Raw genomic sequence first — 27,339 nt, forward strand, 5'->3', positions numbered from 1 at the left:
TGCAACGCTTTCAAATCAAGAGATGACAGTACAATTACGCTACTTCTTTGTAAAGGAGAACTGAAAATGACTCAAAAACACATAAAAAAATTTACAGTTCTTTGCACAATGGAGGTGGAATAACAGCAAGGAAAGGGGTTTCAAACAGAGGTGTACTAACTACAAGCAACACAACTCCTGAATAGAGCTGAGAAGAGTGAACACTGAAACCAAAATTTAGGAACAAGGCCTTGTCTGATCAGCGCATTTGTAACACAGTGAAACTGAAATGCAACACACTTACTACATTCGGGAAGTGCACTGCATTTGAAGTTCACAGAACAGACAGTGCGCTGGACTAGGGACGAGACTTTGATTGGATTCCGGGTCACAGTTTGCAGTTCAGTTCAGGGATTTAGGCCAAGCAAGTGGTAATCAGTAAATCAATCACAGGGGTAGATCTAAGGAGGTTACTAGAGCCACCACGAGGGCAATTAGAAAGCTTGTAAATCAATTGTTTATTTCATAAACAAAACCCGAAGATTGACTGAAGCAACGTTGATCTACTTTGCACTTGCATAGCAAATGCAGTTCGAAGGCTAGCTGGCTTGACTTCACGCTCCGTCTATAAGTTTATGAAGTAAACAAATGTAGATGAACAAACAATCTACTCGCTCCCCAGCGGAGTCACCATTTTGTTATCGGGAATAGTGTCTATGCAAAGCTGCCAATCCCACTAAGGCTGGTAGATACCTTAGAAACAAACACACTAAAAACTACTTTCCTTTTCCTTTATGAGAAATAGATAAGAGAAGAATAAGGAGACCAACCTCTGTCTTTCGCTTGGTTCCTTTTTCAATTCCTCTCTCTTCTGGTAGGTATTTGCCACTCGCTTCCTTGTCTACCCAGCTTCAAAGAGTACCTATAGAATCAAAGCAGCATAACACTATCCAAGAACATAGATCTATTATCATAAACAATATAGGATCAGATGTACATTGACCATACAAATGTATAAATAATCAATCATACAAGAATATGGAGGAAAACTTGAATAGCTTTATTGATAATCAAGAAAGAGCAAAGAGAATTACAACTGATTGTTCTGACCTAGCATCATCCTCTCAACAAGTAAGCCCTTCTTCACATCATGAAAAGCTTAGATCACCCAACACTATGATATTGCACCAAGAAACCAACAGCACTTCCGTACAAGATACAAAATTCCAGCCTCTGGATCTCTGGGATGAGGGATCCATATATAGATGTCTGCAAGGGAGGTGAGTCAGCTTTTGAGATTTTATTAGTGTCTTCTCTCTGATAGTTCTTGATTACACTTGGAGATTGATGATCTCTTACTCATCCCTGGTCGAATTCAGAGAGGCAAGTGTCACAGGAGAAGTTTCTGGAAGTTTCCATGCTTCTCCACCTTGCAGATTGACCCTGCCATTTGTCCCTTCTCACCCATCGCACCCCATAGAAGGGATTTTTGACATGCAACGCACCTACTGTGTGTATTTAGGTGGGATGCAACGCACTTTGCCTATGGAGCAGGTGAAATGGTCCAGTTTTGACCTGTTCTGAGTAGTTTTTCATGGAGAACTTCTAGGAGATGCTATAATTAGTTGACCTTGTTCTTCTAGGGGTTGGAACAACACCTTTAGGGACTTAGGAGCCCTTGGTTTATGGACATTTATGCTTGGGGTTGCAGTGCCCAAAATTGTCTATAACAACCACCACAGCCGACTTAGAACTTGCAAATGATGAGGTTTGAGCCTCATGAAGAGGATCCAAATGTGAATATAGTGCTCCGAAGTGGAATTTAAATAAGGGATGATAAGGGGAAGCAGTCCAAAGACAGTGCATGGGATTGCAAAGCTCCGGCGAAGGAGGCTGAATTTGACTTGGTGCGTGTATGCGAAATGTTCATGGAAGAAAAGAAGAGCTTCGTTGAGGCCTCTACCTCAGGGATCAAGGACAAGCCTGATCAGGAGATAGACCCTTCTATTCTTACAACCTTTATAGAAACCTGCATGAAGCTAATTCGTGATAGCAAGGCTGTGAAGGGATTAGAGGAGCTTATAAATAGATGTGCCGGAAACACTCCATGTGAATTGTGCGTGGTACAAAAGATTGGTAAGCATAATGCAAGGACAGGATGAGAGATGAGACTTACCTCGTAGATAGGAGAATATGAAATGGATCAGGTCATTTTGGATCTCAGGTCAGATGCGAACGTTCTACTAAAGCAGACTTGGGAGTGGATGGGAAGACCCATGCTGCAGTGGTCTCTAATTCAGTTAAGGATGGCAAATCAGTAGAAGATCATCCCCATGGGGCGACTGTAAGGAGTGACTATAGATATTGAAGGCGCGAGCGTGTTGGCTAACTTCGAAGTAATAGAAATTGTGGATGATAGCAACCCCTGACCTGTGCTCCTTGGCATTGATTGGGCTACTGATATGAACAGGATAATTAACCTAACTAAGAAAAAGATGATTTTTGAAAAGAAATTGCTCTGCTAGTACCCCTAGATCCTGCTGAAGGATCACACTATACTGAACCAGTCTATGATTATGAGAGAGATGACGATTTAGATTTCTTATATAAGATAGCAACGCGAGACCAAGATTTGGTGAATCCAACAACGGATGGACGAATTACATGGATCACGAGACTTCCTTCACCTCGAACTCTGATGAAGAATTAGAGTGCTGGCAAAATCGATTACATGAAGTAACCACACTGAGTTGTAACATGATGACCCGGTCACTGCATTGCATGTTGTCAGAGGTAAGAAATATGCGGACTTATGAATGATGTAGATGTATTTTTGGATGCATTTGAGAGGGAATTACCAGAGAAGCGGCGCTTCCAGGCTTTGGGCTAGGCCCTGCACGCTACGCCTGCAAGATGGCTAGGTACGCATAAGGGTAGCTTTGATGATTGGCACGACTGTAGCAGGATGATGAGAACATGATTTGGGAAGCCAAAGGTAAGAATGACAGACAAATATGATGGGAAGGATGATCTTCATGCACACTTGGCCAAATGTGCCGAGGCTTATGGAGTAAAGCCCCAACCGGAATGGCTGCACTTGTTTTGTGATACCTTGGATGTCATCCCAATGAACTGGTACTTGGAAACAGAGCTCTGCCATGGTACAAGCGAATGGGATATTCTATGTGAAGGATTCATAATGACGTTAAGCTTTGAAGATGGGTTTGACTATATTGAAGAAGTGCTACAAGAAGTGAAAGCAACAATCTTTAGGATATCGCAAGATCCTTTGGATCTGATTCAACTCGATTGGACTACTTAGTTGAGCCATGCACTGGAATGATATAACGTGACTGTTGAAGAAGAAGATGAGGATCCATGAAAGATTAACATCCCTGAAACAGAGGGTCACTACAAGGTTGAGGGACCATAGATTGAGAATATTGATATAACTGCGCCACTGAAAACGAAACAGGTAAATATTGGTATGGAGGCGGAGCCAAAATTCCTAAAGATTGGAGATTACTGGGATGATGTGAAAGTGGATAAGGTCGTTGAATTTGTCCACGAATACCAGGATTTGTTCCCTACCAAGTTTACAGAGCTAAAAGGGATAATAGGAGACCTGGGTGTTATGAAGATCGCGTTAAAACCCAATGCGAAGCCGATTAAGCAAAGACCTTACCGCCTCAATATGAAGTATAAGGGGAAGGTCCGCTTAGAGCTAGACAAGATGCTCATGACAGGCATCATTGAGCCTGTAGAAGAATCTAATTAGGTAAGCCCAATGGTGGATATGTGTATATCTCAGGAAGTTGAATGACGCTTGCGTACATGATTCTTTCCCAACTTTGTTTACTGATGAGGTGTTGGATAATGTAGGTGGCCAGGAAGCATATTTCTTCACTGATGGGTTCTCTAGGTACCATCAGATCAAAATCATGCCTGAGGATAGAAGCAAGACGACCTACGCGAGTGAGTGGGGATGTTTTCAATACATTGTAATGCCTTTCAGATTTAAGAACGCACCTATAGTTTTTTCACATGTAGTCATTGTTGCATTTAAGGAATTTATTCATAAGTTTATGGAAGTATACTTTGATGACTGGACTATGTTTGGGCTAGTGAAACACCATGTGGTAAGTTTGCGCTTGATGCTAGATACCTATCGAAGGTACCAGATTGCGCTCAACCTGAAGAAGTGCTTGTTTTGTCTTCCTTTTGGGACTCTGGTGGGTCATGTGGTTTGTAGATAGGGACTGATGGTAGATTCCACAAAGATAACAGTGATACTTAATTTAGAGGCACTGAGGAGTGTGAAATAGTTGCATGCAACCTTAGGACATACTGGGTATTACAAGAAGTTTATCAAGGGCTATGCCTAGATCACCACGCCTATGGAGAATTCGCTGAAAAAGGATGTCATGTTCTGCTGGAATGAGGACTGTAAGAAAAACTTGGATGTATTGAAAGAAAATATGGTCACCGCACTGATTTTAGTCTTCCCGGATTAGAAGAAGGAGTTTCATATACATGTCGATGCGTCATGTATAGCACTGGGAGCAGTGCTGACACAAGCTAGCAGAGGAGACTTGGACCATCCTATAACATTCACAAGTAGGAGGTTATCCAAGGCTGAGAAGAACTATTCCACCACTGAGCGCAAAGGGTTAGCCATGGTATACGCACTCTAGAAGTTTAGACACTATTTGTTGGGTGGCCATTTTAAGATGTATACAGATCATTCCGCGTTGAAATACCAGGTCAGTAAGCCTATGTTGGGGGGGCGAATCTGCAGGTGGTTGTTATTATTCCAAGAGTATAATTTTGAAGTTATTGTGAAGCCTCGATGGCTGAACATGGGACTAGACCATCTGTCGCGCATTGAAACATGGGAAGAGCCCACTAATTTGGAGGAGGGATTACCTAACACGCATCTATTTGCAATGCATGTTGCTGATGGTCATTTTGAAGATATCATACACTTCCTAACGACAGGAACTGCCCCAGAAGATTACACCATCCAATAGAAGAAGGAGTTAGTGGTGCATGTGGCAGATTTTTTTTTTCATTGTTGGGCATTTGTACAAAATGGGGTCTGATGAAATATTTCACCAATATGTACTGGAGTTTGAAAGGAGCAATATCCTTGCAGATGCTCATGGGGGCATCGTGGGAAGTCATTATGTAAGGAGAGTGACCGCACAAAATATTCTACGTGCAGGGTTGTGGTGGCCAACCCTCCATCAGGATTCAAAAGCTTACTGCAAGGCATGTGATGTGTGTCAAAGGATAGGCAGGCCACTGCGGAGGGATGAGCTACCTCTGAATCCACAGATGATGTTACAACCCTTTGAAAAATGTGCGATAGATTTCTTGGGACCCATTCAACCCAAAGGGAAGAACATGGGAGCATGGTACATTATCACCGCAACGAAGTATTTGACTTGATGGGCGGAGGCATAGCCTATGAAGGATTGCATAGGTGTGACTGCTATGAAGTTCCTATTTGAGTATGTACTGACATGATTTTGGTGTCCAAAGATTTTGATGAGTGGTGGCGGTATGCACTTTCTGAATGAAATGATCAGTGCGTTGACAAAGGAATTTCAGGTATATCACCAAGAGAGCACGCCTTATCACCCACAAACTAATGGCATACACTTGGGATTTTGAGAATTGAGTTGTTAAGATCTCAAGCACACATGAACCGCGAGAACTTCAAATCTTTGATAGCCAGTTCAGTATTTGAGACATTACTAAAGGTGACATAGGAGTTATTGCAGAACATCATGTCGGCACCTGTAGAAGCTATGGATACTGAAGCAGGGACAACCGAGGAGGCTATACTGAAAGTTGCTATGGAGGTAGAAGAAGTTGCTCCAAAGGTTTCCGAAGTCTTAGCTGAAGTTCCCAAATCACCATGGGCACTTAGACCAAAGCTAACCCCAACCAAGGAGAGCGTGAAGGATAAGAAGGGCAAGCAGCCTACAATACCGGTGCGCGCATCACTGAGAATAAACCCACAGAGGACAAGCCCACAGGAATGACCACATTGGAGTCGTGGAAGTGGCTCGGGGGAGTAGACAAGGCAGGTCTGCTCAACCTGCTATGGGTGTTGCACAACAACTGCACCCCAATTACAGTATTGGTCATCAAGCAGCTGCTATGCTTGGTGCATGATGGGTGTCTGTCGCTAGAGGAGCCAATACCCATCACCAAAAAATTGATCCATAGGATCACATGGCTACCATACTATTGGCTTTAGGGGGCCTGACCTAGGTTCAGCGTTAGTTAGCCAAACAAATCCCTACACTATTGGCCCTTTTGGCATCAACCTGCGGAGCGCGGATTGAAGTATCACCTAAAGCAGTATGGGGGGATGCTGGAACCAAGTTTCCACACCCTTGAGATGGTTGTGATGTCAGTTTATTCCAACTATTCCTGCCTTCACACATGTTTCTTATCCCTCTACTCTATCCTTTAGTACCTTTGTGAAATGTTATAATTAGTTACCACACAGCCCTAACCAAGGGCTGAAGTCCTTTCGCGCTGCTAGGACAGCGAATTGCAATATATCCTAAACTAGGCTAAGTATCTACTTATCTTATTAACAAATATTAGTTAGCTTCACGTGAACAGATGTTTGTTCTTGCATTCACTTAACCAATACAATTATACACATTCGTGCATCATATAAGCATTAGAAGTGAAATTCATACCCAATATATCAGATGCATAGACAAGAAATAAAGACGCATAATTGATAGAATACTCTTCTTTATTGATAATTCCAGATAATTAAAGACTCGACTTGCCCTATACACTTAGCTGCAGGGGTCTGCGCAGTCAGCTGCAGACCTCTAGGCCTCTGCGCACTTAGCTACAAAGCCTCTACCTACGCTATGACCAAAACTTAGGCTTCTACTTCTGAGCTATCTCTTAATTCTTTATTACTTCCATTGCTTAGATGGTCATGCTGCCTCTTACTACTTAGAGCTTAGCTCTATTTATACAATCCCATGGTCCACGAACCATGGGTAGATCTTCTATAGCTAACATTACATTAGGAAAATAAGGGCGGACAACTCTATGACTCTTTAACATCTACGCACTCCGCGACCAAAAAATGCGGAGAATTTACATTTAGATTACAAAATTAGACCAAAATATGGGCTTTAAGCCCCAAAACTTTTCTTGGGGGATACCGCGCCCAATAGGCCCCCAACACAAACATCATGACTCACCCTTAAGTCACTCTGTAGGTGTGGAGATCTTAGCATGAAGACCTCCCAGCTCTATTTGAATCGTGGCAACTTCGGTAGCGAACTAAGTGCCCGCCTGCTGGACTTCTTCCACGCGCTGTACGGTGACCACTGCTGCTGAACTGCTACCCTGAATCCTCTACTAAGTTTCTTGTAGCTGCACGAGCTTTGCTTCAATGGAGGTTGTAATTGTATAAGCCTCGTCGATCCATGGCTATAGGCATGCTTTTAAGACCGCTTCTTTGTGCTGAGCGACATCCACCTGTTCCTTGAGCGACTTTGCTTACTACATTTGTGTAAGCCTTTGTGTAAGGGAAACTATCTGGGCAGTCGCTTTTACCTCGTCATACCTTTGTTGGAGCTCAAGCGTCTCTATTTCTAGGCGCTCTACATTCGAGTCCTCCTGCAAGGTGGTTAGGACCTCGAATGACTGTTCGAAGAGATGCATGCAGTCTGCCACTGCACTGTCAACTGCCATTATTGCTGTTGTAACCACGGTGGTACGCTGATCTCTGATCTTCGGCAGAGTTGAAGTCTGAGTCTTCAATTGCAGTTTGTCGATCTGAAGGTTTAGCTCCAGCTGAACCCTGGCCATCTCTACTCTTGGGTCACGCACCCCTGTAGCTAATTTACGGATGTGCACCTCCACCAGTTCTTCTGCCTGAATTTCCAACTCCGGGACCATCCATCAGGCTTCCTCCATAACCTGCATTATCAGTTTGTTCTCCTCCACTGCGTGGTTGCATTGTAGGCCCAACTATTCAATGTTGATGTGTTGCTCACTCATTACCTATAGAGCATGACTCTCCCTGGCCCGAAGTTCTGCGATGACTCCATCCTATAAGAGGTAGAGCATCTCCTGAGAGAGTGAAACCATGTTCAACCCTACCCCTTTCAAACTACTCACCATGGGTCTATCAGCCTCCTACTCTGTAGCAAGTGCCCCATCTGGTAAAACTATTGTGTTGGTCACCCTTGTGCGCAAAATCTCTTCAACAGCTGAAGTGCCGACTGCAAGGCTGGTGGACACTGTGGCAGCCTATGGAGTGTAAACCTACAACTCCTGTATTTCTGTCTGGAGAGACCCCAATACTAGTTGATGCTATTCTTCAAATTCTTGGAGGCCCTCCGTGGTGAAATCCCTCATTGTTTCACCGATTTCATGCAAATCCCCCTCAGTGAGGGTGATTGGCTCGAAATAAGTCTTTGATGCCTTTATTTTCTTTTGTGGCACTGTCTGCTCTCGTGGTCATGGACGCTAGAGCTACGTGAAAGATGTTTGCAAGTCTGTGGCACCTTGTTCTATGTCTGTCTCTAGTTCAGGCGAAGGTGACTTTTGTCCTTCGCGCTCTTCTTCTCCTGTTTTTTTTGTTGTTCAACCAACTTCACAGTGTTTCACGCTGCCCAGGACTTAGTTACTGCTTCCTCTTTCCTACGCTTCTCAGCTAGCTACACCATTCGAAGCTTTGTCTCCTCCCTTTTGTGCTGCACAGCGGACTTGTCCGTGTCCACCACAGAGACAACAAGATCGCGCCACTCCGGTGGCCAAGACTCAAGGACTGCAAATATCACATCGTCGGTCGCCAGGTATGGTAAATCATGCCACATCATCGTACGGTCCTTCCTCGCCCTGATGAAGACATGGTGGAAATCCGCTTTGAACTTTCAAAAGCTCTGTAAACTATTGTAGACTATGGGTGACAACCAGGTCTTGCGATTGATCCCCATCCATATATTCATCTCCATTAGGACCTAGAAGATCTTGCTTTCTCTAATACAATGTGCATCCTTGGTCGCCCACAGCGAAGCGTACTTCACTGCCTCTAGAAGGTCCAGCACGACCAAAAGAAATTGGCTATCTTCAAGCAACTCCCATGCCACCAGTACTATCAACAACTGGAGCCACGCGTAATGAAAAGTTTTGCCTTGCTCCTGTGCCTCATGACAACTCACAAGGAACTCGTCGCATAGATAGTTAGCCCAGTTGAACTGGATTCCTTCTGCACATTGGGTTGCTAGTGCAACCACTGGCATGGGTAACCAGGTAATAGGTTTTGCACCCTGGGTTTCAAATTCCATCTCTACATCCTCCTCTTCGATCGGGTTTTCTTCAAATTCTTCCTCCTCTATGTCTAGATTAATGGCCTTCCCATTTTCCTGCAAGGTGAGCTTGGTCCTCTATGGATTTCTGGGTGAGACGCGCACCAGGATCATAGCCTGCTTATCTTTCTTAGGTCGCCGTGTATGGGGTGATTTAGGAACCTCAACTATTTCTTCGGCACTCTCTGGGGCTTCTACTTCTACAATTTCCTGCTCAACTTCCTTGGGTGTCGACATAGTGCTATTTCACAATTCTTTCAGTGTCTCTGGTAGTTCGTCAAACAAGGAATTCACTTTCAGAGTCTCGAATAAGTCTTGGTTCATGTATACTTGAGCGCGTAAAAAATCAATTCTCAAAATGACAAGTGTTTTTCACTAGACATCCACCCTTAATTTATACGGCCTTTCGAATTTGAATTTGACTATTCCCCCCACATTCGGTTCATTAATGCTAAATTAGAGGTGGATTTTCAAGAATCTAGCCCATAAATATCATCTTAAATGCCTACCGCCCATCCATTTGGCCTCAAACCAACCATCAAATTGTGAATAGTGACTTTAACTGTCACTTTCCAGTATACCTTCGCACTGTGGCGGACCCTGTAACACTTCGCTACTACATGCAGTCCTGACATCGCGCAACTCCTAGGTAGTGTATTTTATAGTCCCACACCTTCTTTTAGCTGCTTGGAGTGCTAAGACTGTGCCACTTTCATATAGTCACATCACCAGATCACCGGTATATGGCTTCAAGAAACTGTCATTCACCTTTCCTGGGAAGGGTTCTCCATTTAACTTGACCAGTTGTACCACGCCTCTATCGGTAATCTCCTTAATAACATACGGTGGTAACCAGTGCATCCTAAAATTTCTAGGGAATTTATCAAACTTAGTATCATACAACAGAACCAGATCATTTACCTTGAATATGCACAGCTTGATGTATCAGCTGTTCCATGCCTTTTCTCGTTGCTTTGGGAACTGCTGGTGAAATCTAGCCAAAAATCGTTCTTCTTTGATCTCATCCAGCTGCGCGAGCCTCATTTCCAGGGCTCCGTGATCCGTCATTCCTGTGAGTGTTGCTATGTGCAGACTAGGCATGATGTATTCCATAGGCATTATGGCTTCCACTCCATAGACAAGCCTAAAAGTTGTCTGTCCTGTCAGTTTCTTGCATGTTGTCCGAGAAGCCCATAACACTGCAGGTATGCATAGGTCCCAATCACCTCACTGAGCATTGCATACCTTGGTCACTACGTTTTCAAGAACTCTGTTGAATGCCTCCACTATCCCGTTAGCCTATGGGTGACAAGGTGTGCTCTTTTGATGATACACCTGAAATTCCTCTGTTAATGCATTGATCATCTTATTCAGGAAGTGTGTACCACGACCACTCATCAACATCTTCGGACATCCAAATTGTGTCAGTACATTTTGAAATAGAAACTTCACAGCAGTCGTGCCTATGAAATCCTTCACTGGTTACGCTTTTTCCCAACGAGTCAAATATTCCATCCTACTGATAATATACCTCGCGCCTGTCTTTCCTTGAGGCTAAATAGGTCCTACAAAATCTATTGCCCACTTTTCGAAGGGTTTCAATGTTACTTGTGGATTCAAAGGCATTTCATCCCTCCATGACAACTAGCCTGTTCTTTGACATACATCACATGCCTTACAATATGCTTTTGAATCCTGATGAAGGGTTAGCCACCACAACCTTGCACGTAGAATCTTTTGCGTGGTTTCTCTTCTTGCGTAATGTCTTCCTGTGGCGCCCCCATGAGTGTCCGTGAGGATGTTGCTTCATTCAAAATCAGGTACATACCTTTGCAATACTTCGTCATTCCCCATCTTTTATATATGCCCAAAAATGACAAAGAAATCTGCCACGGGCACCACTAATTCCTTCTTTTGCCAGACAGAGTATCCTTCTGGTGCAATTCCAGTTGATATAAAGTTTATTATATCCTCGAAATGTCCACCCGTAATGCGCACAACAAAGAGTTGCGCGTTAGGCAATCCTTCCTCTAAACTAGTAGGTTCCTCCCCTGTCTTGATGTGCGACAGGTGATCTCGTCCTGCGTTCAATCATCCAGGATTTACAACAACTTCAAAATTGTATTCCTTGAACAATAAAATCCATCTGCAGATGCGGCCCCCCCAACACAGGCTTATTGACCAAGTACTTTAGCATGGAGTACATATGCATTTGCTTCAGTAGGGGCTTTTCTCCATAGGCCTATGTCCACTTGGCCAGATGCGCATGCAGATCATTCTGTCCATCATCATTATCTGTTAGTCACATCATAGGCTTCCCAGATCATGCTTGCATCATCCTCCTACATTCCCACCAATCATCAAAGCTTCCTTTATGCATACCCCACCATCTTGTGGGTGTAGCACGTAGTACCTAGTCCAAGGCCTCGAAGTGATGTTTTTCTAGCACCTCCCTTTCAAATGAATCCATGAAGGTATCTAACTCATTTAGACCATCATAAGTAGGAATATTCCTTTCTTCTGATGACACACAATGCAAAAACCGAGTCGTCATATTGCAATTCAACGTAGTTACTTCATGTAACTGATTCTTCCATTGTTCTGCTTCTTCGTTAGAATCCGAAGTGCAGGAGCTCTCATGCTCCCATGTAATCCATCCATCCACGATGGAATTCACCTAGTCTTGGTCTCACGCTGTTATATTATAGATGCAATCCAGATCATCCTCACTCTCATTGTCATAGACTGGTTCAGTATAGCGTGATCCTTCAGTAGGATCCAAGGGTATTATTACACGCAATGATTTCTTCTCAAACATCATCTTTTGCTTATTCAGATTGATTACCCCGTTCATATTAGTAGCCCAGTCCATTCCCAGGAGCACAAGGTAGGGATTGTTGTCATCAACAATCTATATTACTTCAAAATCTAACAGCTCACTTTCTCCCTCAATATCCACGGACACCCCCTGTAGTCGCCCCATGCGTACGATTTTTTGTTGATTCACCATCCTCAGTTGAATCGGAGACCATTGTAGCGTAGGTCTCCCCGTTCGCTCCCATGTCTATTTCATTAAGACATTCGCATCTGATCCCAAATCCAGAATGGCTTGATCCATCTCGTATTCTCTGATCTGCACGATAAATCTAATTTCACACCCTGTCCTTGTTTTATGCTTCCTGATCTTGCGGACTACATGCAGTTCTCCTGGTGTGGCCCCACCACATCTGTTGATGAGTTCCTGTAACCCTTTCACAGCCTTACTGTCATGCAGTAACTTCATACAGGTTTCCAAGAAAGTAGTGAGCATAGAGGGGTCCATCTCTGGCTCAGGCTTATCTTTGCTTCCTGAAGTGGAGGCCTCGGCGAAGCTCTTCTTAGCTTCCATGAAGGTTTCCCGAGCACGCTCAAAATCAAACTCAGCCTCTTTCGCTAGGGCCTTGCGAACCCAGATGTTGTCTTCCAGTTGTTTCCCTTTGTCATCGCCCGTCGCGATTCCACTTCGGAGCACTATATTTACGTTCGGATCTTCCTCGCGTGGCTCATACCTCATCGTATGCAAGTTCTGAGTCGGGGGAGGTCGTAGTGCTCCTTTGTCACAAATCTTGGATTTCAGCATAGGACAATCTTCTATTTCATGATCAAACAACGTAACATACTTGCACGACGGACACGTTGGATTAGTGAAATCACGGGCATAGTTTTCTAGACCTCCGTAATTTTAGCAAATCAACTGTCTGCGACCTCTAACAGGTCCTCCTCCACCTCAGACTTGTTCACGCCCCTGAAATCTTGTTCACGCCATCCATGCATTCTGTTCAAGGGGCTGCGTTTCAGCTTGAGCTCTATAGGTGGGTGTTTTATCCATCATCAATTCATGGCTCCTACAAGTACGCTCATCATGTCCCACCAACCTACAAAATTTTTAGAACAACTGTTGCGGAGTTTGCGTATACTTCTGTAACAAGTGGCAGTTATCTGTGGCATGCTTTGCGGCTATTTGACAGATAGTGCACCATAAAGCAGATGTCGCGCTAGGCCCTTCCTAAGCTTCCGGTGTTAGAGGCATCAATCATCCTCCTGCAAGGTATTTTGTAAAGACCATGCAATGTTCCTTGTCATTACCCTGACTCTTGCATTTCAAGCACCATACTTCCTCGCACACTTCTAGTCGAACCGTCCTGTCCTATTTCAGACTCTGCATCTCATGGCACAGATTCTTCAGCTGTGCATGGATCTACTAGAATCCTAGATTAGGATCCTGCATCGAAGTCTCGTGTAGTCTCATGGAAATATCCAAGGCTTCTACCTAAGTTGTTATCTTCTGTTGCGACAATGCACTTCTTAGGTGTGGTAGTAGCGAAGCCACAAACCACTCGTGATGTTGTCCATCTATCAAATTGATGTTGGCTTCACGGATCATACATTTTAGCCTTTGATCTAGTTCCCAAAGCGTCTCTTCTGATAGCATCGTGATCTCTTTGAATCCAATATTCGACTGCACTTTAGATTTAGGCCTGCTAAATTCCCTATTCAGTGTTGCTTGGATGTCTGCTACTTTAGCATTCAGGTTATCGCTGGAGTACTTAATATACCAGGTTAGCGCATGATCTTGCAGAGCACTAACCAGTGACACTTTCTTTACATGGTCATCTGTAACACATTGAGCTTCCTATATAGCCCTCACAATGAACTAGAATTGGTCTGGATCCTCATTTCCCAAGCCTTTGCACAAGGGCAACTTCACTGTGCTTGCCATACTGAATCACGGTGGAGGTGGAGGTGGTACGGGTGAAGTTGGAGTTGATGGAGGTAAAGCCGGTGGTGGTGTGGGTGGAGGTGGTATTCGCAAAAACCCTTGTCTTATCAATTGAATAGAACTTCATGGAGAGACCTTCGCGATACCTTCTTCATCCCCTCGCAGAGGTGAAATTAAGGGGTTATGCTCTAGACCCTTATTTCCTTTGTTTTTGTAAATTCTTCCACTTTGCATAGACCCGAACATCAAGGTAACTGCATAACCCTCTTTTCACACAACAACATTTTAATCCAAGTATTCAAAGATTTTACGTACCTACCTCACGGTCCTTTGAAAAAGCATCGCTCTCCCTTGCTATAGCTAATTGAGGTATCAACTGTGAACTTAGTAACAAATCCTCCTATAATACGAATGAGCCAATGATCAATGGCACGCATGATCTTATCCTTTGATGCTTCCAACCTTCACACTAGCTCTGGGTTCCACACAATAGGACCATCAAGTTTCCACCTTCCTTGGTTATATGTTAGCTTTGCTATCAACTCGTATAGCTCAGTAGGGAAGGACATGAAAAAGATTTCATGGATCTCTATATACAAGTAGTTCTCTAACAACTGGTCTTTTGACAGTCACGGGTTACTATTTTCCTGTGCCACGAACTCGTGAATCCTTTTGTCCAACGAGCCTTCGATTTCTTTCTTAGTTGGATTCCAATGATACGAAATCACACATCTTTATGCAGATTCTGGTCCCGACAATGGAACCATTTGTTGGCTTGAGGGGTCTTGACCCAAGTTGAGCGTTAGTTAGCCAAACAAATCCCTAGACTACTGGCCCTTTCAGCATCAGCCCGCGGAGCACAAACTGAAGTCTCACCCGAAGCAGTATGGGGGGATGTTGGAACCAAGTTTATGCACCCTTGAGATGGTTGTGATGTTGGTTTATTCCAACTATTCCTACCTTCACGCATGTTGCTTATCCCTCTGTTCTATCGTTTAGTACCTTCACGAAATGTTATAATCGGTTACCGCACAACCCTTACTAGGGGCTGAAGTACGATATCTCCTAAACTGGGCTAAGTATCTTACTTATCTTATTAACAGATCTTAGTTAGCTTCACGTAAACAGATGTTCTTACTTACGTTCACTTAACCAATACAATTATACATATAAGCATTACAAGTGAAATTCACACCCAATATATTAGATGAATAGACAGGAAAGAAAGACGCAAAAGTGATAGAATACTCTTCTTTATTGATAATTCTAGATAATTACATACTTGACTCACCTTCTGCACTCAGCTGCAAGGGTCCGCACACTCAGCTGTGAACTTGTAGGCCTCTATGCACTCAGCGGTAGAGCCTCTACCTATGTTATGACCCAAAACTTAGACTTCTACTTCTGAACTATCTCTCAATTCTTTATTACTTCCATTGCTTAGATGCTCATGCTACATCTTAATACTTAGATCTTGGCTCTATTTATATAATCCCATGGTTCGTAGACCATGGGTAGATCTTCTACAGCTGACATTACATTATCAAAATAAGGGCAGACAACCCTAAGACTCTTTAACATCTACACGCTTTGCACCCACAAAAATGTGGAGTATTTACATTTAGATTACAAAATTAGACCAAAATATGGACTTTAAGCCCCAAAACTACCCTTGGGGGATCCTGTGCCCAACACTTACATAGGAGAAAATCAGGCTATGATGTTTGGCGAAAAAGGTGGCAAGTAGGCCCTTGGGGAGGCCATGAAGGAGAAATCTAAGCTTGTGAAGACGCTGCATGGATATGACATATCAAGTATCAGTGACCCTGCTGTAAAGGTGGCCACGTAGATTTTGGTAGGGAAGGTGATGAGGAAGTGTCGCACTGATGAGGTGTTGGCACCTGTCATCGTGATAGCAGACCAATGCGCCGAAGGATTCTAGTTCAATTTTTCACATTATCTCTATGGTGAGTTCCTTGAGAACTGTCACGAGGCAAAGGAGCTCAGCAAGAATATCCACTACATGTGGCTCTTGCTATCTATTGTGTTGGTGGCATGGGAGCCACTAGAGGACAGTCAATTCCCCTCGATCATGCTAGACCTACCAGAAGAAGAAAAGTACGGTTTGCTATGGGCGACCAAGGATGCGCAACACATCAAGGACATCAAGATCTTCTGGATCTTTATGGAGATGAAAATCCACATGGCCATCAATCACAAACCATGGTTGTCACCTACTGTGTTTGGAAACCTAGAGGGCTACACAGAGTTTAAGGCAGATTTTCACCATGTGTGGATCAAGGCACGGAAGGACCCTGTGTAGATATGGTATGACTTGCCTTACTTGGCAACAAACGACGCAATTGATGTAGTGCTTGATCATTGGCCTACAGAGTGGCGCACTACATTAGACTTGGTAGTGGGGGTGAGCAAGTCCGCCATGCAGTGCAAGAAGGAGGAGGCTAAGCTCAAGATTGCACAGCTGGCTAAAGAAGAGGAGGAAGAAGGCTATTGATAAGGCCAAGGTGCAGCGCGATGCCGCTCATTAGACGGAGAAGCAGATACATGGAACAGAGTGGGGCTCTGACAATGGCGCGAGTTCACCTTCACCCAAGACAGAAGAAGAGATGGATGAGCAAACATATTAGCATGATACGAACCCACGGGTGACGTCTACCCACATCAAGCATCCAAGGGAACAAGAGAAAGGAGGGTCGAGGAAGAAATCCAAGGCCACTAAGACGTCATTGGACCCAATCACCTTTACAAAGGGTGATCTGCACGACATTGGAGACACGGTGCGGGATTTCACTATGAAGGCCCTAAAGTAGTTTGAGCAGTAGCAACAACTAATATTGGGGGCCATCCAGACAGGTCTACAGGAGCTGCAGACCCATGCGTCAGAGGCTAACACGGTGTCCACCAGCCTCGCTATCGGCACTTCAGAAGCTACCAAGATGCTCCGCGTGAAGGTCTGCAGTGCGATAGTGTTGCCCGATTGAGTACTGACCATAGAGAATGAAGCTGACATGCCCACTGTCAGCACCCTCAAGGGAGTGGGGTTGAATCTGGCAGTGCTCCCTGGCGAGGCACTCCACCTATTGCACGATGGAGTGATCGTGGATCTGAGGGCCCGCGAACACCGAGATTTATAGGTGATTAGCAAGCAGAGGATTAACAATGAGTAGATGGCCCTACAATGATACTTTTCCCTTATCGTCATGACCGAGGTAACTACCCAAAATAAGCGAATAATTCAGGTCGTGGAGGAGGCATTCCGAATGGTCCCAGAGTTGGCCATTCCCAAGGAAGAACCAGTCGAGGTGCACATCCGCAAGCTTGCTAAAGGGGTGCATGATGCTCACACAGAGATGGCTCGGGTTCATCTGGAGTTGAACCTATAGATTACAGAATTACATTGAAGGCCCAGCCTTCAACTCCCCCAGAAGTAAAGAGCAGCGTGCAACCGTTGTTACAGAGGCAATATCAGCGGTCGACAATGCAGTAGCAAACTACACACATCTTTTTGAACAATCGTTCAAGGTCCTAATGAGCCTGTAGGAGGACCCTAATGTACAGTGACTGGAGACAGAAGCGTGACAACTACAACAATGCTATGATGAGGTAAAATTCACAGCGCGAACAGGTGCAGGAGGCAAAATAGTTGAAAGAATAGGTAGATGATGTGCAGCACAAGGAGGCAGTGTTGAAGGCATGACTGAAGCCCTGGTTGGATGAGTCTTATGCACTTACGACCTCTATTGAAGGAAAACTTGTGACTCTACAAGCAACTCAGAAGAAGCTTCAGACCGACAGTTTAGGATAAGTGACCGAGTAGATGGTTGAAGAAGCAAAGCAAGTGGCCGCACAATGCACTGTTGAGGTTGTGGTCATAAAGGTCAAGCTGGGAGGCCTTCGTGCTAAGATCTTCGCGCCTGCAGAGTGACTCAATGGCGAGTCACGATGTTTGTTTTGGGGACCTGTTGGGAACGACATCCCCCAAGGACAGTTTTGGGGCTAAAAGCCAATGTTTTGGGTCAAGTTTTGTAATAAAATTGTAAAGTCTTCGGATTTTGTGGTCACGGAGCGTGAAGGTGTCATGAGTCATAAAGGGTTGTCCACCCTTATTTTGTAAACTGTGAATTCGGTTGTAAAGAGCTACCCATGGTCCACAGACCATGGGATTGTATAAAAAGAGCTAACTAAGTAAGCTCTAAGTAGTCATAAGGAAGAAGTCTTTAGAGAAGAATGGAGTAAAGAGTCTTGAAGGCAAAGTCTAAGTAAGTTCGAGTCTTAGCGTAGGTAGAGGCTCTGCAGCTGAGTGTGCAGAGGCCTAGGGTGGAAGTCCGTAGCTAAGTGCACAGACCCCTGCAGCTGTGTGCATAGGGCAGATAGAGTCTATAAGAATCTGAAGATATCAATAAAGAGAAGTATTTTGCAAAGTTCTGTGTATCTATTTCTTGTTAATACATCTGGTTATATCACACTTTGGATTTAGTTTACAATGTTCATGCGATGCACGAATGTATGTGACTATTTTAGTTAATCAAACGCAAGTAAGGATATTTTTTAATGTGGTGCTAACTATGAATTGTTTAATAAGATAAGTAAAACACTTGAGATAACTTGGGAACCTGTACAATATGCTGTCATAGCAGCGCGAAAGTACCTTACTGCAGGTTAGGGCTGCGCAAAGGTCAATCGTACTCCTTCATGGAGGTACTGATGGTGAAATAAAGGGCTAGATTGACAGAGCCCTAGAACTTAACGACCTATGTGAAAGAAAGAGCAAAGGGTATAAACCGACATCACAACCATCTTAGGGTGCGGAAGCTTAGTTCTAGCATCCCCCCATACTGCTTCGGGTAAGACTTCGGTCCACTCCTTATGGGCAGATGTCGAAAGGGCCAGTAGTGTAGGGATTTGTTTGGTTAACTAACGCTGAACCTGGGTCAGGCCCCATGCAGCCAACACTGCACCACCTCTTAGTTGATCAAATAATTCATCAATCCTAGGTAGAAGATACCTTTATTTATTGTGGATTAATTTAGCTTCCTACAGTTAATGCATAACTGCAATGTTCCATCATTTTTCTTCACAAATATCATTGGGGCTTCATAGGGTGACAAACTGGGTCTAATATACCCTTTTTATAGTAGTTCCTTCAATTTAAATTTTAGCTCCACCAACTCTAGTGTGCTCACATGATATGGAGCTCTTGGCACAGACATTGTTTGGTAATAATTTGATTGAGAAGTTGATTTCTCTTCTTGATAGTAATCCTCATATTTCCTTAGGAAATACATCATTGAATTGTCTTAATATCATATGCTCTTACATCTTGTCCCTGTTGTCTGTTGATTCACTGGTCACCTGGACAACATCTAAAGAGGTAGCATCTTTTCATTTACAACATTGATATGTACCAAATAGTCACTATCTTTCTTATCCCCCAAAACATCACTCTTTCTCCTTCACCGCTGAGACATTTGATGACTTGATATAGCTGTGGATTTAGTCTTGTGGGCCACTAACCAATCCATTCTAACTAGCACATCATATGATCCCAACGACAATAAATTCAAATTGACTATCATGGGCATGTCATTTATCACCAATTAGCATGATTCCATCATGTTCACAACTTCCTTTTGGTTCCCATTACTAACTGAGCCAAGCATAATTTTTCATGGGCCTTTTGCTACAATGCACACTTTCTATGAACTTTAGGTTAACATAATTTAAATTAGAGTTTCGGTCAATAAAAATAAAAATATTTTACTTAACGACCATCACTTCCATCTCAATGAATCTTGATGATCATCCTTCCCATTGTCCAACGTGGCATAGATTTGTGCCATGCTATGAGCCACCACATTCAACTTCTATGCTTCTTGCACATTTTACAATCCTAGGCCATTCTGCTATTGTAAGGATAGTCCTTCTACATATGGTTTTCTTTACATTTTCAGCAATGTATGGGTCCTCTTATGAACCCCTTGGTTTCCTCTCTTCTAGGCTTAGAGAAATGATCTCCACTAGTAATAGTAGATTTCTACTAAATCTCACCCTTTTCAAGAGAGGTGAACTTCACATTCCTTCCTCATGGCTGGTTTCCTGAATATTTCTTCCCTTTTCCCTTAAATTTGGGTCTACCTTTTGTTTTCTAATCAGCTTGGAATTCAATTTTATGCTTGGATTTTTCATATAAATACTTCACCTTCCAGATGGTTTCCTTTGATGTTTTTGGCTTATCAAACTCAATCCTATCCCTATAAACCTGTGGAAACCCACCAAGCTACCTCTAAATATTTACTTTCTCATCCTTGATATAAGGTACATACCTCAACAAATCCAAGAATTTATTAGTGTACTCATTAGTTGGAATTTTCCCCAATTTTTGCTCATGAAACTCTTTAACCTTGTCATTATAGGACCTTTCAGATAGGTACTTCTCCTGGAAATATATCTCAAATCTCCTCGAGGAAAACTCTTTCCCTCAAATATCCTTTACATTCCTTATGCCTTCCCACCACCTTTCAAGTTGAACACGACTACTCTTTCCTTCATGCTCTTAGATCAATCATGTACTCTAAAGTACTTCTTCATTCCCAATAATCATGATTTTTCCTCTTCAACCTTCTTGACCTCTCCATCAAAGGTAGGAGGATTTTCATTCTTAAATTCCTATGGCATTAAGTTTCTCCCATTCCTACTCCATTGATGACATCTCTTAGGGAAACACTAGATAATTCCTCATGACTTCCTATTCTTCTCTCTGGAGTACTGAGTGGAGTTCCTCCCCTCACTATATATTCACTTTCTTATTTATGCTTCTTCTTAGATTTTCTACCTTTTACTCTATTAGCCTCTGATTCATGCCTCCAAAATTCAAATGGGATCTACTTGGATTTATGTTTTTTAAGGTAGCTAGCACCTAGCTTATGTTGCTTTTGTATTTGCAAGTCTAATAGGCTCTGTAATATTACTACATATACTTCTATATGCTTCTTTTGAGCTTTGAAAATATTTTCATTGTCAGACTTACGACTTCTCAGCTCATCCCTTAAAATTCTAGGGGTATCCATCCAATCAGGGGAGTCATCCTCTCTCCTTTTCCCAAATAATTCTTCTTCCTGGTAATGTTGAGATTTATTAGTGTTGTACTACACCATTCTGTTGCTTATAGCTTGATTTCCCTATATTCCTTGGTGCCTTTGTATGTGTTGTCATATACATATGACTTTTAGTTAATTAAAAATTCAACTAAAGAAATAATTACCCATTACCTTGGAATGTTTAAAATAAGCATGTTGATGTGGAAATAACTGAGACACACAATATCATGTTAGTATACCAATTAAAGAAACAAATACAAGAAATTTATCATCCTAGCATTCACAAAAGTTAACATTTCAAAATGAGTACACATATGCATACATAATCAATTATCAGTCTAAATACAAGTATATGAAATACCTAACAGAGCTTATAACACTATCTTTCTAGGCCCATTTAGTTTGACTACTAATTTTGGGCGCTCTGCTACTTTGTGTCAGAGTGCCAAATTTTATCTCAAAAGGTCTAGTGTATAACCCTCAATTTGATACCACACTGTAACACTCCTTCCCACCCTTCAAGGCCTCTCAGGTGATGGGAGGTGTTACTTCATAATTACCTAACCTCCATGGTTTGATATGAATATGAGGTTACAAAAATAAATCCTCCTACACTAAAATTAGAAGAATTAAATATTGATATCAAAATCATATTCAACTCATTGAGGGCTTTCCAATAATATAAATTTTATATAAATCAAACTCTTGGATCAAAATTTATACACAACTAAAGTTTGACCAACCAAATTGTTTGTGTTAACAAGAACAGCCACATGGTACCCATGTGGCATCCACGTAGATGTGCCTTAGCATATTGGAACCTTCCACAAGTGCATAAGGCCATGGGCTTCACCAGCCAGATCCCATCGTGCTTTATGACTAATCGCTATTATGGCTAGTCTATCCATCGAAGAGATGCATGCAGTCTGCCACTGCACTATCAACTGCCATTATTGCTGTTGTAACCACGGTGGTACGCTGATCTCTGATCTTCGGCAGAGTTGAAGTCTGAGTCTTCAACTGCAGTTTTTCGATCTGAAGGTTTAGCTCCAGCTGAACCCTGGCCATCTCTACTCTTGGGTCACACACCCCTGTAGCTAATTTACGGATGTGCACCTCCACCAGTTCTTCTTCCTGAATTTCCAACTCCGGGACAATCCATCAGGCTTCCTCCATAACTTGCATTATCAGTTTGTTCTCCTCCACTGCGTGGTTGCATTGTAGGCCTAACTATTCAATGTTGATGTGTTGCTCACTCATTACCTATAGAGCATGACTCTCCCTGGCCCGAAGTTCTGCGATGACTCCATCCTATAAGAGGCAGAGCATCTCCTGAGAGAGTGAAACCATGTTCAACCCTACCCCTTTCAAACTACTCACCATGGGTCTATCAGCCTCCTACTCTGTAGCAAGTGCCCCATCTGGTAAAACTATTGTGTTGGTCACCCTTGTGTGCAACATCTCTTCAACAGTTGAAGTGCCGACTGCAAGGCTGGTGGACACTGTGGCAGCCTGTGGAGTGTAAACCTACAACTCCTGTATTTCTGTCTGGAGAGACCCCAATACCAGTTGATGCTATTCTTCAAATTCTTAGAGGCCCTCCATGGTGAAATCCCTCACTGTTTCACCGATTTCATGCAAATCCCCCTCAGTGAGGGTGATTGGCTCGAAAGAAGTCTTTGATGCCTTTATTTTCTTTTGTGGCACTGTTTGCTCTCGTGGTCATGGACGCTAGAGCTACGTGAAAGATGTCTGCGAGTCTGTGGCACCTTGTTCTATGTCTGTCTCTAGTTCAGGCGAAGGTGACTTCTGTCCTTCGCGCTCTTCTTCTCCTGTTTTTTTTTGTTGTTCAACCAACTTCACAGTGTTTCACGCTGCCCAGGACTTAGCTACTGCTTCCTCTTTCCTGCGCTTCTCAGCTAGCTACACCATTCGAAGCTTTGTCTCCTCCCTTTTGTGCTGCACAGTGGACTTGTCCGTGTCCACCACAGAGACAACAAGATCGCGCCACTCCGGTGGCCAAGACTCAAGGACTGCAAATATCACATCGTCGGTCGCCAGGTATGGTAAATCATGCCACATCATCGTACGGTACTTCCTCGCCCTGATGAAGACATGGTGGAAATCCGCTTTGAACTTTCCAAAGCTCTGTAAACTATTGTAGACTGTGGGTGACAACCACGTCTTGCGATTGATCCCCATAAATATATTCATCTCCATTAGGACCTAGAAGATCTTGCTTTCTCTAATACAATGTGCATCCTTGGTCGCCCACAGCGAAGCGTACTTCACTACCTCTAGAAGGTCCAGCACGACCAAAAGAAATTGGCTACCTTCAAGCAACTCCCATGCCACCAGTACTATCAACAACAGGAACCACGCGTAATGAAAAGTTTTCCTTGCTCCTGTGCCTCACGACAGCTGACAAGGAACTCGTCGCATAGATAGTTAGCCCAATTGAACTGAATTCCTTCTGCACTTTGGGTTGCTAGTGCAACCACTGGCATGGGTAACTCATCCGCGCGGCACTTCTGCATCACCTTCCCTGCCAATATTTGTGTCGTAACCTTGACTACATGATTGTTGATGTTGGAGATGGCATACCCTTGCTTCTTCTTCTCCAACTTAAACTTTTTCTTCATTGCTTCTGCAAGGGCCAATTTGCCAGCTTTTCCGTCTAAAATGGTGGCTGGATCCTCCCCTGACTAAGGCAGCTGTGTTATTCGGTGAATCAGATGGTCTGTGATGGGGATGGGCTCCTCCAGCCACAAGCACCCATCGTGCACCAAGAAGAGCAGTTCCCTGATGATGAAGATGGTCAATGCGGCATGGTGGTAATGCAACACCTAGAGCAGGTTTAGCAACCTGGCCTTCTCTACACCTCTGAGCCATTTTTGCAGCTCTAATTCAATCATTCCAGCTGTCGTATCCATCCTCTGGCACATTATTTTCTCAGTCGCTAAATGCGGGAACTTCTCGTGGTCTGCGAGGTCCCAATCTTCAAATTTCAACACAAGAACCTATCCCAAGTGCAGTCCCTCAAAAATAATATCATCTGGGAGCAGCGGAGTTTGCAGAGAGCTCTTGCTCTCATATATGTCCTTTGGCACCTTAGCTTTTCTCTTTCACGGAGGAGCATATTCAGGTAACCAGGTAATAGGGTCTGCACCCTGGGTTTCAAATTCCATCTCTACATCCTCCTCTTCGACCAGGATTTCTTCAAATTCTTCCTCTTCTGCATCTAGATTAATGGCCTTCCCCTTTTCCTGCAAGGTGAGCTTGGTCCTCTGTGGATTTCTGGGTGAGACGCGCACCAGGATCATAGCCTGCTTATCTTTCTTAGGTCGCCGTGTATGGGGTGATTTAGGAACCTCAACTATTTCTTCGGCACTCTCTGGGGCTTCTACTTCTACAATTTCCTGCGCAGCTTCCATGGGTGTCGACATAGCGCTATTTCACAATTCTTTCAGTGTCTCTGGTAGTTCATCAAACAACGAATTCACTTTCAGAGTCTCAAATAAGTCTTGGTTCATGTATACTTGAGCGCGCAAAAAATCAATTCTCAAAATGCCAAGTGTTTTTCACTGGACATCCACCCTTAATTTATACGGCCTTTTGAATTTGAATTTGACCATTCCCCCCACATTCGGTTCATTAATGCTAAATTAGAGGTGGATTTTCAAGAATCTAGCCCATAAATATCATCTTAAATGCCTACCGCCCATCCATTTGGCCTCAAACCAACCATCAAATTGTGAATAGTGACTTTAACTGTCATTTTCCAGTATACCTTCGCACTTTGGCGGACCCTGTAACACTTCGCTACTACATGCAGTCCTGACATCGCGCAACTCCTAGGTAGTGTATTTTATAGTCCCACACCTTCTTTTAGCTGCTTGGAGTGCTAAGACTGTGCCACTTTCATATAGTCACATCACCAGATCACCGGTATATGGCTTCAAGAAACTGTCATTCACCTTTCCTGGGAAGGGTTCTCCATTTAACTTGACCAGTTGTACCACGCCTCTATCGGTAATCTCCTTAATAACATACGGTGGTAACCAGTGCATCCTAAAATTTCTAGGGAATTTATCAAACTTAGTATCATACAACAGAACCAGATCATTTACCTTGAATGTGCACAGCTTGATGTATCGGCCGTTCCATGCCTTTTCTCGTTGCTTTGGGAACTGCTGGTGAATTCTAGCCAAAAATCGTTCTTCTTTGATCTCATCCAGCTGCGCGAGCCTCATTTCCAGGGCTCCGTGATCCGTCATTCCTGTGAGTGTTGTTATGTGCAGACTAGGCATGATGTATTCCATAGGCATTATGGCTTCCACTCCATAGACAAGCCTAAAAGTTGTCTGTCCTGTCAGTTTCTTGCATGTTGTCCGATAAGCCCATAACACTGCAGGTATGCACAGGTCCCAATCACCTCACTGAGCATTGCATACCTTGGTCACTACGTTTTCAAGAACTCTGTTGAATGCCTCCACTATCCGGTTAGCCTATGGGTGACAAGGTGTGCTCTTTTGATGATACACCTGAAATTCCTTTGTTAATGCATTGATCATCTTATTCAGGAAGTTTGTACCACGACCACTCATCAACATCTTCGGACATCCAAATTGTGTCAGTACATTTTGAAATAGAAACTTCACAGCAGTCGTGCCTATGAAATCCTTCACTGGTTGCGCTTTTTCCCAACGAGTCAAATATTCCATCGTACTGATAATATACCTCGCGCCTATCTTTCCTTGAGGCTAAATAGGTCCTACAAAATCTATTGCCCACTTTTCGAAGGGTTTCAATGTTACTTGTGGATTCAAAGGCATTTCATCCCTCCATGACGACTAGCCTGTTCTTTGACATACATCACATGCCTTACAATATGCTTTTGAATCCTGATGAAGGGTTAGCCACCACAACCTTGCACGTAGAATCTTCTGCGTGGTTTCTCTTCTTGCGTAATGTCTTCCTGTGGCGCCCCCATGAGTGTCTGTGAGGATGTTGCTTCATTCAAAATCAGGTACATACCTTTGCAATACTTCGTCATTCCCCATCTTTTATATATGCCCAACAATGACAAAGAAATCTGCCACGGGCACCACTAATTCCTTCTTTTGCCGGACAGAGTATCCTTCTGGTGCAATTCCAGTTGATAGAAAGTTTATTATATCCTCGAAATGTCCATCCGTAATGCGCACAACAAAGAGTTGCGCGTTAGGCAATCCTTCCTCTAAACTAGTAGGTTCCTCCCCTGTCTTGATGTGCGACAGGTGATCTCGTCCCGCATTCAATCATCTAGGATTTACAACAACTTCAAAATTGTATTCCTTGAACAATAAAATCCATCTGCAGATGCGGCCCCCCCAACACAGGCTTATTGACCAAGTACTTTAGCATGGAGTACATATGCATTTGCTTCAGTAGGGGCTTTTCTCCATAGGCCTATGTCCACTTGGCCAGATGCGCATGCAGATCATTCTGTCCATCATCATTATCTGTTAGTCACATCATAGGCTTCCCAGATCATGCTTGCATCATCCTCCTACATTCCCACCAATCATCAAAGCTTCCTTTATGCATACCCCACCATCTTGTGGGTGTAGCACGTAGTACCTAGTCCAAGGCCTCGAAGTGATGTTTTTCTAGCACCTCCCTTTCAAATGAATCCATGAAGGTATCTAACTCATTTAGACCATCATAAGTAGGCATATTTTTTTCTTCTGATGACACACAATGCAAAAAACGAGTCGTCATATTGCAATTCAACGTAGTTACTTCATGTAATTGATTCTTCCATCGTTCTACTTCTTCGTTAGAATCCGAAGTGCAGGAGCTCTCATGCTCCCATGTAATCCGTCCATCCACGATGGAATTCACCTAGTCTTGGTCTCACGCTGTTATATTATAGATGCAATCCAGATCATCCTCACTCTCATTGTCATAGACTGGTTCAGTATAGCGTGATCCTTCAGTAGGATCCAAGGGTATTATTACACGCAATGATTTCTTCTCAAACATCATCTTTTGCTTATTCAGATTGATTACCCCATTCATATTAGTAGCCCAGTCCATTCCCAGGAGCACAAGGTAGGGATTGTTGTCATCAACA

Source organism: Pinus tabuliformis, chromosome 1_2 (assembly GCF_031772625.1).
Source record: "Pinus tabuliformis cultivar Carrire ecotype Pingquan chromosome 1_2, CPIR1, whole genome shotgun sequence".
NCBI lineage: Eukaryota > Viridiplantae > Streptophyta > Pinopsida > Pinales > Pinaceae > Pinus > Pinus tabuliformis.